The sequence below is a fragment of the Bubalus bubalis genome, chromosome 12 (assembly GCF_019923935.1).
Source record: "Bubalus bubalis isolate 160015118507 breed Murrah chromosome 12, NDDB_SH_1, whole genome shotgun sequence".
NCBI classification, from domain to species: domain Eukaryota; kingdom Metazoa; phylum Chordata; class Mammalia; order Artiodactyla; family Bovidae; genus Bubalus; species Bubalus bubalis.
Window position 1 is genome coordinate 47,354,328 of NC_059168.1, and position 8,226 is coordinate 47,362,553.

Genomic DNA, 8,226 nt, shown 5'->3' on the forward strand with positions numbered 1-8,226 from the left:
TTATGTTGGAAGAGTTCTCATCCTTATAAATTTTGATGAGAGAAGCCCACCTCACAACAAGGAAGCAGAAACTCATGAAATTGCTTGCCCATCTTTCCTTATAAGCTTGCCCAGCTTTCCGTATAAGCCTTATTGCTTTCCCACTGGCGTGGGACCCAAGCAAGCCAACTAGAAGCCCCCACCTTCCTTGGCTTTAATGAGGTGCCAATGACACCATCTCATACTCAGCAATGAACTTCCTACAGGGCACATATCCCCGGGGCAGACAGGACATCACCAAAGATATCAGCAATGATCCAGAGGGCCGACGACAGATCCAATCCTGCCACCAAAAGGCCATCATAAGTGACAGCCCTGCCTCCACACCTAAGAGAGGCCTCCATAAATGAGGAGCGGAACAGACCCATCACAGCCATTCAACCCAGGAGCATGGCCTTCGAATGACAAGTGAAGGCTCCTTGATTCCATATTTCAGACTCTAGACAATGCTTCACTGTCAAAAGCTGAAGGACACTTGAAAGTTTTTTCTTATACCAATGGTTTCTGAATGTTCTGAAGAGATAAAACTTTGAGCTTATTTCATATTAGGTGGGAGGTTAAAAGCATAATATAGAGGCCAGAAACATAGATCCCAGAATCAAACAAACTAGCATTTGGTTCTAAAATCCTGCAGTCCAATAAATGGCAAATAAATGTTTAAAAAGAAAAGAAAAATAAATAAAATCCTCCAGTCCAGCAGTGAAAGAAATTATACAAATGAATTTACTTGCAAAATAGAAACACACTCACAGACTTAGAAAACAAATTTATGATTACCAGGGGGGACGGGATAGTTATGGAGTTTGGGATCAACAAATACACACTGCTGTATTTAAGATGGATAATCAACAAGGACCTACTATATAGCACAGGGAACTCTGCTCAGTGTTATGTGGCAGCTTGAATGGGAGTGGGGCTTAGGGGAGAATGGATAAATGCCTGTGTGTGCCTGAGTCCCTTTGCTGTTCACCTGAAACTATCACAACATTGTTAACTGGCTATGGCGAAGGAGTTGATCACTCAGTCACGTTCCACTCTTTGCGACTCCATGGACCGTAGCCCACCAGGCTCTTCTGTCCATGGAATTCTCCAGGTAAGAACCCTGGAGTGTGTAGCCATTCCCTTCTCCAGATAATCTTCCCGGACCCAGGGATCGAACCCAGGTCTCCCGAATTGCAGGCAGATTCTTTACCATCTGAGCCACCAGGGAAGCCCCTAGTAGACTGCACTTCAACATAATATAAAAAATCTAAAAAAAATAAAAATAATAAATAAAACAGAAATAAAATAAAATCCTCCAGCTGTGTGACTTTGGTGAGTTCAGCTAATTGTGGCTATTATTGTTACTGTCATTATCATTGCTCTTACTGTCTAGGGAGACTATTTGAGGAGTCAGGATCAGGTAGACGGAGGGAGACAATTTAACTCCAAGAACTCCGTCTGAGCACCTGGCTAAGCAGAGGCAGATGGGTGCAAAAAGGATTAAATTTGCTCAGTGTAGCCCTGGGGGCAGAGGACCAACCAATGGTGGAAGCTTCAAGATGACATGTTTGGCCTCAACACGAGCCTTTCTAATAATAATCTGAAGATGTGCCAGGGTCATTTAGTGGATAGTAAATCTTCAGGATGGGAGGTGTTAAAGCCAAAGTTGGAGGAATACTTGGTGAGCTGTTGGAGAGAGGATTTAACTGGATATTAGATTTGATCAAAAGTTTTAGCAGTGAAACTTCCCTTTTAAATGAAATGTACTGTGAAACTCCAGTCAATGCTATAATTACCCCAAAGGCATACTAAGCATAGGCTCAGAGCAGCAGTAAAGTAGCAAAAGGGAGAGAGAAAAGTTCCACTCAAATAAACACAGTGAAAATGTTTCCATCAGCAAAACTAGAAACGGGCTACTTTAATGTCAGTGACTAAAAACAAGTTCTATGTAGGCATGGAGGCATAGTAGTTTCTCAGTATTTGGGGCCTTTAAAGTCTTAATCTGGTCCTGAGCTGATTATAACAAACAGATCAAAGCTGAACTGCTTTAGAGACGGCAGGAGTAAGAGCCAGGAGCCTCCTCCCAACAGGCCTCCCACTGAGGCCCCTACAGGGACTCTGAGGACCTCTAGAGAGTCCTGGAGCCCAGCCTGAAAAACCCCAGAGCATCCTTCTAGTCCTGGGATTAGGGGCAGTTCTTCCCATCTGCACACACTGGCTCAAGTCAAGCCCCTCTTCGAGTTTCATATACCATATTGCTACCAAAAGACTTGGAGGGGGGACAGTGGGAGTGGGGTCCAGCTGCTCATCATGCAAAAGCCAATAAACAGGCCAGGTTGGTAGAAAGGAAACTTTGCTTTCTTTCCATGCCTGCAACTGGAGTGGGGGTGGTGGATGTCTGGCCAAAGACCAACCCCGACCCCCACCCATCCCAACAAGCAGGCAGTGAGAGCTTTTTATAGACAGAGTGTGTGTGTGTGTGTTGGCGGGGAGCAGTTACACATAGAAACAGCACAGTCATCTTCAAATTGGTCATCAGTGGTCTGACTAGCATCATCTTGGTTGTTTTAGGTACAGTTCATCTTCAATTCCAGGGTCCATTTGTTCCCATTTCTTTGCAGTCAGTTCTCTGAATTGTGGCAGCTCAAGTCCCAGGTACAGTCTGGTCATCATGTAGTTAATTCCTCCACCTGGTGTTTCAGTGTCTATAAGACAGCTCATAGAATGTGGCTCAGAATATTATCTATAGCCCTTGAGAAAGAGCTAAAGGTCCTTGATTATGCTTAATGACTGCATTATTATTATTTAGTCTCCTTTGATGGTTTTCCTTTGTTTCCACATTTCTCACTTCTCTGTTGAACTTTTCTTTGACTAAAGTTTTCCACAGACAAAAAGCAGGCAGAGGTCACAGTGGGGGAGCAAGGACCATAAGGTCTTGCTCCTTTTCAATATTATTTCATTTTAATTTGCTTAGTCATTTTAACTTTTAAAATTCCTCCCCCCTCCCATATCTATTATCTTAGTTTACTCACCCAGTATTTCTTGATGAAGGCTGGAGGATGTCTCTTTTATCTTTATTTTATAGGTAAGGAAACACATCTTGATCACACAACTAATTTTTAAGTGGAGAATTTCTAACGTACAAAAAGTAAGGGACCTCCTTGCAATCCAGTGGTTAAGACAGTGTGTTTCCACTGCAGGGACTTTGTGTTTGATCTCTAATCAGGGAACTAAGATGCCATATGCCTCAGGGCATGACCAAAGACAACAAATAAAAAAGGAAAACCCAAAAAGTGAACAGAAGGGTATAATGAACCCCCAAGTATCCACTGTCCAACTCCAGTAAACATCAGCCACATAGTTCAACCTTATCTAAACCTCATCCATATCCTCGTTCTGGTTTGGTCTGAAACAAACTCCAGTCATCATAACATTTCATCCATAAATATTTCTGTGTATTTCATTAAAAGGTTAGGATTCTTCTCTCACTCTTTAAAACATAACCATCATACCATTATCATATTTTAAATGTTAAATATAATTCTTTAGTATCAAAAAATATCTATTACGTTTTCACATTTCCAATTATTTGATAAATGTCAGGATTATTTCCATTCAAAAAAATCATAATCCAAGTAACGACCTGACTTTACAATTTGTTAAGGTTTTAAATGATCTTTTAATCTATGCTCTCTCAGGCACCTAGTCCCTCAGTCGTGTCCAACTCTGGACTGTAGCCCACAAGGCTCCTCTGTCCATAGGATTTCCCAGGGAAGAATACTGAAGTGAGTGGCTATTTCCTCCTCCAGGTGATCTTCTCAACCCAAGGATCAAACCTGAGTCTCCTGCATTGGCAGGTGGATTCTTTACCACTAAGCCATCGAGGAAGCCCCCATGCTCTTTCTAATCTTGCAGTTTATTTGCTGAAGAAATTCAGGCATTTTTCTATGTGTTCCCCACAGTTTGGATTGTGTTAATTGCATCCTTCTGGTGTGATTTAAAGTGTTTTTCTCTCCTCCCTTTTCTGTATTCCCTGTAAACTAGTATTCGGATCCAGAGGCTGGATTGGATGTAGAGCACAAAGCTATTTATGGAGAGTAGGGAACTGCTTGGTGTGCTGAAGTCCATGCTACTGGGTCCATGCATGATCTCCTCTCTGCCACCAGGGTTACTCTGCTCATGAGCCAGTGTGCAAACACCGGGGAGGAGGAGAACAGAAGTGGGCTGACAGCTATTGGCTGAAGTCCTAATCCCTCAGTTGTTTATCTCCTTGTCCTGCAGAGAATGTTCTCTGATGGGCATTAATGGGTCAATACAAAGATTCTCACGTTTAGCGACCACCCCCAAAGGTCTATCCACAGGGCTCGTCTCCAAACTTACTTCTCCTTCAGCTTCCAATTTTGCTTTTCCAGGCCCTTGACAAACCATCCAAGCCATTGACCACAGCCCAGGAGTCTATTAGGGCTTCCCAGGTGGTGCTAGTGGTGAAGAATCTGCCTGCCAATGCTAGAGACACAAGAGACGTGTGTTCAATCCCTGGGTCGAGAAAATCTCCTGGAAAAGGAAATGGCTTCAGTGATTTTTGCCCGGAAAATTTCATGTGCAGAGGAGCTTGGCAGAATACAGTCTGTGGGGCCACAAAGAGTTGGACATGGCTGAGGAAACAGCACAAACACTAGGAGTCTCTGTTGACACTTTCCTCAGGCAACTTCTCTGTCTCACAGAGGATGATCAAGTGTCCATTGGTAGGTCTTCTTACCATTACCATTCAAGGCCACACCTGAGAGAGGCCATAGTGTACCTGCAGTCCACTTTGGGCTGGTAGCTATCACTCAGTTGACCCATCTGTGATCCACACTGGGCTCTTTTTCTGCTTTGTCTGTCAGCTGGTCATAAGGAGCACTTCCTCCTTACATAAGATCACAGAGGTGAACTAAGAAGGTGCTTTAGAGCAGTAGCAGGAAATGGCGTGGATGTCCAGGCCATCCACTTGTCTCCTCAGCCCACTAAAGCCCAATCCCCAAAGCATCACTTTCATTATATGATAGACTTCTGCTGCCTCCTTCCCAGGCCTATAACTTGTTGGCTCTCTCAGTATCCAGCTCCTGACCGCATGGCCTCTTACTTCCCACGGTCAGAGGCTGTATTTCTACAAGAACCCAGGTATATGTCAGGAGTTGTTTTTGCAATAAAGGTACATAGTTCTCTGCTACAAATGCCTCTACCTGTTTCCTGAGGCCTCGTGTTGTATTGTCACTCTTACTGGGATGTACAGGAGATCGACCTGGCATCTCTACCACAGAGAGATGGTCTGATGCTGTGTGATCTCCAAGGTTGTACAAACCAGGGAGCAAGGCTGCCTGTGCTATAATCTGGAGCTGCTGGAGAACCGCTTTTGCTCTGGGCCCCACTCAAAACCAGGGCTTCCCACATGGCACTGTTGGTAAAGAACTCGCCTGCCGATGTAGGAGACATAAGAGACACAGGTTCCATCCCTGGGCCAGGAAGATCCCCTGGAGGAGGGCATGACAACGCATTCCAATATTCCTGCCTGGAGAATCCCACAGAGAAGACTGGAGGGCTACAGTTCATAGGGTCACAAAGAGTCAGACTTAGCATGCATGCACCACACCTCTTGAAACTATCAGCTTTCTGTATCTCCTGATAAATGGATCTTAGCAGGATTCCCAAGTATAGAATATGTAGCCTCCAAAACCCAAAGAAGTCTGCCAAGTGCAACTTCTAAAACCCAAAGTCTGCCAAGCATTACATTTCTTTCTCACTAGTAGGAATTTGAGATGGAACAAGTTAACCTTTGCTTGGGAGAATTAGCCTCACTATGGATCAAATCACTGGACCCTTAATAACCGTATCAATAGAGCAGTTCCCTGAATAGTTTCTGTTTTTTCTCTAATATATCTACTTAAAAAAGTACTGGACACATTTATATAGGTGCCATTGATAATAGCATGTGATAATATGTTTTTCAAAAATGATGAACCTTATTGAAGGATGACAGGTAACTTTACCTAATTGTACACATATGACATCTAACACAGCCTCCACTGGTGTTTGGTATTCAACAACCGACTTTTTTAAAGTGGTTTTTAAAAATTAATTTATTTTTTATTTATTTATTTTTGACTGTGCTGGGTCTTCATTGCTGTGTGCAGGCTTTCTCTAGCTATGGAGAGCAGGGGATACTCTCTAGTTTTGGAGCAAGGCTTTCTCATTGCAGTGGCTTCTCTTATTGTGGAGCATGAGCTTTGGGGCATGTGGGCTTCAGTAGTTTCGGCACCCAGGCTTTGTTGCCTCACTGCGTATGGGATCTTCCCAGACCAGGGACTGAACCAATGTCCCCTGCACTGGCAGGTGAATTCTTAACCACTGGACCACAAAGGAACTCCGGGCTGTGGGGCTGGCAGCTTTGGCTTCCTTGGGAAGGTCTTGTTTTGTCGGCGCTCTGGATTTTGCCTTCATGTCTCCTAAAACTGCCTGTGCTATTCTGCCAGACTGCCAGATTGCCCCTGGCTTTGCTTCTCTCTGTTTTGTTTTGTTAGTTCATTAATTCATGTATTTTATTAACCTGTATACAATTACTTGTCTTCTGGTTTGTTGAAACAATAGGTCAGACAACATTTGCCATAATAATGTCTGTCAAAGTGACTGGTCATAAAAACTTCCGCACATTATTCATCTGAAGGACACTCCCAGTGAAGGTGATTGATTCTGCCATTCTCCTCCACCTTGTAGTATTTCAGGACAGCCAGCTTAGCCTTTTTTCTCTTATGTTTGTTCTTCTTGGGAGTGGCATGAGATTTCTTCCTTCTCTTAGCTCCACAACAACGTCTCAGCACAAGATGGAGAATAAACTCCTTTTGAATGTTGTAGTTAGACAAAGGACATCCATCTTCCAGTCACTTGCTAGCAATGATCAGTCTTTGCTCATCAGGAGGAACACCTTCCTTATCCTGGATCTTGGCCTTTACATTTTCTATTGTATCCAAGGGCTTGACCTTGAGAGAGATGCTCTTCCCTGTCAGGGTCTTCACGAAAATCTGCATCACGGTGGCAGTTCCACCGCAGATGGTGTATCCTAAAGTGGCTTTCCTCCTCTCCATGAGCTTCAGGACAACCCAGCTAGTGTCTCCTTCCTGCGTTTGTCTTCACAGAGGCCACTGGTAAGGTTTCTCCAGGGGGTAACTGTCTTGTACTGTTTGGAATTTTCTATGTGTGTTTTTTTTTTTAAATTTTGGAGTATAGTTGCTTTAGGGCTTCCCAGGTAGCTCAGATGGTAAAGAATCCACCTGCAATGCAGGAGACCCTGGCTGGATTCCTGGGTTGAGAAGTCCCCCTGGAGCAGGGATAGGCTACCCCCTCCAGTATTCTTGCCTGTAGAATCCCATGGACAGAGGAGCCTGGAGGGCTACAGTCCATGGGGTCACAAAGAATCAGACGTGACCGAGAGACTAAGTACAGCACAGCACATAGTTGCTTCACAGTCTTGTGTTAGTTTCTGCGAACAGCAAAGCAAATCAGCTGTGGGTATACATTATCCCCTCTGTGGGGGTTTCCTTCCCATTTAGGCCACAACAAAGCATTGAGTAGAGATCCCTGTGCTCTCCAGTAGGTTCTCATTAGTTATCTGTTTTATACATAGTATCATTAGTACCTATACTTCATTCTCAATCTCCCAACTCATCCTATCCCCCTTTTCCTCCTTGGTGCCCAAACATTTGCTCTCTGCCTTGTACTGCTTTTAGACTTTGGCCTTGGTGAGCTCCAGCAATCCACTCTGTCACCCTGGCTGTCTGTCTGTCACTATTTCTCTCATACACACACCCTGCAGGACTGAAGGGCATATAGTCTACACCCCAGCTGCTGGGAGCTCTACTGCAGACAACCCTGAACCCTAAGCTTAAGCAGAAATCATCTCAGTGGAAGGGCATCACCTCACCAATTTCCCTCTTCCTGGAGCTAGCCTATAACCAATGACTAGTTGATACAGAGGATAAACACCCACCTCACCTGCATCTTTCCCTTCCCTTCCTCTGAAAAGGCCACCCTCAAATAACCCTTCTGTTGCCCACCCAGCTGCACCCCTCCCCTAACCAGGATCACCAGCTTGGAGCCCCTTCCTTTAGGCTGCTCCTCTAGCACCTCTGTTGGAAAGGTTCTTGAACCCAAGTCTTCCTATGGGTTTCA

The 8,226-nt window shown here is 44.3% G+C and overlaps 1 pseudogene; it reads right to left on the bottom strand.

Annotated features, from left to right (window-relative positions):
* Positions 1-6,617: 6,617 nt before the first annotated feature.
* On the bottom strand, positions 6,618-7,155 carry LOC102406677 (annotated as a pseudogene).
* Positions 7,156-8,226: the final 1,071 nt, after the last annotated feature.